This window comes from Chionomys nivalis, chromosome 19 (genome assembly GCF_950005125.1).
Source record: "Chionomys nivalis chromosome 19, mChiNiv1.1, whole genome shotgun sequence".
NCBI classification, from domain to species: domain Eukaryota; kingdom Metazoa; phylum Chordata; class Mammalia; order Rodentia; family Cricetidae; genus Chionomys; species Chionomys nivalis.
Genome location: NC_080104.1, coordinates 4949023 through 4952868, shown reverse-complemented (window position 1 = coordinate 4952868; position 3846 = coordinate 4949023). Strand labels below are relative to the sequence as shown.

The 3846-nt window shown below is 37.6% G+C and overlaps 1 non-coding gene across 1 annotated transcript; it reads left to right on the top strand.

The window, feature by feature from the left end:
* The first annotated feature begins 2071 nt into the window (after positions 1–2071).
* On the top strand, positions 2072–2190 carry LOC130862471 (5S ribosomal RNA). The gene has a single exon (XR_009055645.1). It is a non-coding gene; the product is annotated as a 5S ribosomal RNA (ribosomal RNA).
* The last annotated feature ends 1656 nt before the right edge of the window (positions 2191–3846 follow it).

Here is a 3846-nt window from a genome sequence, read left to right as displayed (position 1 = left end):
CTACATGTCAGCTATAAAATTTTTCTGGTGGGTTTTTAATGTCTTCTATGCATGAAATCAGATTGTCTTCAAATAAAGATGTGTTGACTTCTTCCTTGCCCGTTTGTATTAATTTTGTCTACTTTACTTTTATTGTACTAGCTAAGACTTCAAACACGATATTGAACATTAATAGAGAAAGTGGACATAATTGTCTTGTCCCTGAATTTAGTGGAAATGCTCTCTAACTAGAAAACTGTTGGATATTGCCATGGGCTTGCATTTATTATGCCATCCTTCTAGTTGGGTCTCCAGGACTTTTGCTGTGAAAGGATGTTGGATTTTGTCTAAGACCTTTTCTGTGTCTAATGAGAGGATCATGTGGCTTCTGTTCTGGAATCTACTTATGTGGTGGATTATGCTAATAGATGTTTTAAAAAGATTTTTGAAACACCCCTGCACCTCTGGGATGGAGCTAACTTGATCATGGTGTGTAATTATTGATATGTTCTTGAATACATTTTTGCATGTGTTTTAGTGATGATTTATATATCCATGTTCATCTAATAAATTGGCCTATAATATTCTTTTTTTGTTGTCTCTTTGTCTTGTCTATCAAGGTATCAGGATAATTGTGACTTTATAGAAATAGTTAGGCAACGTTACTTCACTCTTAGTTTTTCAGAAGAGTTTGAGGAGGAGTTTTGATGTTCATTCTTTGGAGATCTGATAAAACTCTACAGTGAACCTATCTTTCCCTTGGATGTTTTAGCTAGGAAATATTAAATTACTGCTTGTATCTTAATGGATGCTATGGGCCTATTTACATTATTTATTTCACCTTTATTTAACTTTGTTAAGTCATATATATGTAGAAATTCATTTCTTTTAGGTTTAACAGCTTGGTAGAATACAGACTTAGAAAATACAAACTTCAGATTTTCTGAATTTCATTGGTGTCTGTTTTAATGTTTCACTTTTAATTTGGATCCTTTCTTTCTTTTGCTTGATTTCACCAAAGATTTGTCAATCTTTCCAAAGAACCAACTCAGTTTCATTAATGTTTTTGTATTGTTTTTTTATTTCTCCTTTATTAATTTCATCCCTTATTTTGATTATATCTTCCTGTATACTCTTTTTAGCTGTTGTTTATTCTGTTTTACAAAGCTTTCAAGTATCCTGTTAAGTTCTTAACATGAAATCTCTCCTGTTTTGGATTCTTGTATGTGGGCACTTAGTGCTGTAACTCCCCTCACTATGTCGTATTGATTTTGATATGTTGAGCTTTCATTTTCATTTGTTCTAGAAATTTCTTTCTTGATTTTCCCTTAATCCAAAATTTTCTTCAGTAGTGTTTTGCTTAGCTTCCATTCATTTGTGTGTTTTCTGCCATTTTTGTTATTCATATCCCACTGCTTTCTTTTGTGGTCAGATTGGATGCAGTTTATTTTTACTTACTTATTTTCATTTTATGTGCATTGGTGTTTTGCATGCATGTATGTCTGTGTGAGGGTGCCAGATACTAGAGGTAGAATTACAGGCTGTTACATGAGGAGTGGGCCCCTTGTTTGTCTTGGCCTCTTGGCTGGCTTACACCCAAAATACCCACATAGAAACTGTATTAATTAAAACACTGCTTAGCCATTAGCTCTAACTTCTTTTTGGCTAACTCTTACATATTAGTTTAACCCATCTCTGGTGTATCGCCACATGCCAGTGGCTTACCTGAGATTCTAACTGGCATCCATCTCAGGCAGAGGATCCATGGTTTCTCTGATTCTGCCCTTCTTCCTCCCAGCATTCAGTTCTGTTTTCTCTACCTACCTAAGTGCCACCCTATCAACTAGGCAGTTTCTTTATTCATTAACCAATGAAAGCAACACACAAACAGAAGGAACTCCTACACTAACAGACATTTTCTAAGCTGCCATGTGAGCATCAGTAATTGGACCCATGTCCTCCAGAAGAATAGCCAGTGCTCTTAACCACTGAGTCATATGCTGTGGAATAATACGCTTGTATATTTATTTGTCACTCACATTGGTTTAGTAAAACAGTTGCTAGTCAGTAGCCAGGCAAGAAGTATAGGTGGGTCTATGGCCATACCACCCTGAATGCGCCCGATCTCGTCTGATCTCAGAAGCTAAGCAGGGTTGGGCCTGGTTAGTACTTGGATGGGAGACCACCTGGAAATACTGGGTGCTGTAGGCTTCCTTCCTGGAGTTCCAGTTCACATGACATTTTGGACTCCATATGATCTCAGGTTGGCATGATGGGTGGGTGGCTGATAAGTGAGGCATCCAAAACCACAGAGAAACCCTGTCTCGAAAAACCAAATAAATAAATAAATAAATAAATAAACCCATTTAAAAATCTCCACTTTTTCAACAAAAGATGTTAGACTGTCAATATTACACAGCCAATAAGGACTGGAACTTGGCACAGTTTACACTGATTTACTGTCACATGGAATGGAGATAGTAAATGTTAGTTTTCTGTGATGGAGTTTTGAGAACTGACTAGCAACATGAATAATTGGCACATACTGAGGGCAGAAGTCATGTTCACCATTGTCATTAGTGAGGAGGGGTAGTTGGAAAGTCACCAACTCATCTTTATTGTAGTCACTGGGCTCCTTCAAGCTTGGCCTTTCCTAAGAAGCTTTGCATCTGCTGATCTTTCTGCTGAGAGCCTCACATGGCTCTTGCTGTGTTTTGCTCATGGTCATTGTTTTAGCCTTAGTTCAGAGTTAAGCACTTCATACAGCCCTTCCCTGGTCGTCCTTTCTTGGTGAAAAGTCCCACCTCTCCCACATCTGGCTCCTCTGTTGCTGATGTTCTTGCTCTAATTTATTGTAAAGCAAATCATCCCGAGAGTTCTGCTGAGCTGGATAAGTTGATTGTGAACACTCTGTCTTCCTCACTTTCAATGCTTTCAACAGTAGGCTCACTTGTGTTGCTCCCCCTGACAGAGCCACAGGACTATATAGGTATGTAATAAACATCAGTGAGAAAACGAGTTAAAAAATGCTAAGTTTAGAATAAAAAAAAGTTAATCCACTAGTTAAACAAAATGATCTACAGACGTATTTTTAGTTCAATTAATGGCTGTTTTTGATAATAAAATAGAAATGTTTATGGATCCACAGGAGGTCGAGGAGTTCATTAATGCTCTGGATAAATCAGAGAATGAGCGGTAGAAAGTCTATTGACATATTTAATCAGGAAACTGTGAAAACAGCTAGATATGGCTGATTTTGCAAAACATGGAAAGATTGGATTCAGAATAATTTACTTGGTTAAATCTTAAAAGATTTTTCTTTTCCTACACACTGATAAAAGTTTATTTATCTCTCTGATCATAGCATAATGATTGGAAATAAGATCGTTAAATTTAAATTCCCAATCATTAACCTCCCTGATTATTATAATTTTGGATGGGAGGGAACATGTAATGTGAGTTAGCATCCTTGGCATGCAAGAGATTTCATTCCATAGGCTTGGGTGCAGGTGTGTGATATCTTTGCCACCCCCCAGACTTTGTTTAAGCATTAAAAAAGAGGTAATATCAAATAATGAGTCAGGTATCTCTATGTGAAGGAACATTTTTTAAAGAACAAGTATAGAGAGGTTTAAATTGTCATTTTAAAATGAAGAATTTGGGGGCTGGAGATGGTCTGTAAAGTACCTACAGGACAAGCATGAAGGCCTGAGTTCAGATCCCAGCACACATGTGGCTAGCCGTGTGTGACAGGACAAACCCTGGCACACGTGACTAGCCGTGTGTGACAGGACAAACCCAGCACGTCAGTATGACAAGTTGCATGTGACAGGACAAACCCCAGTACTGGAAGGTAGAGACAGGAGG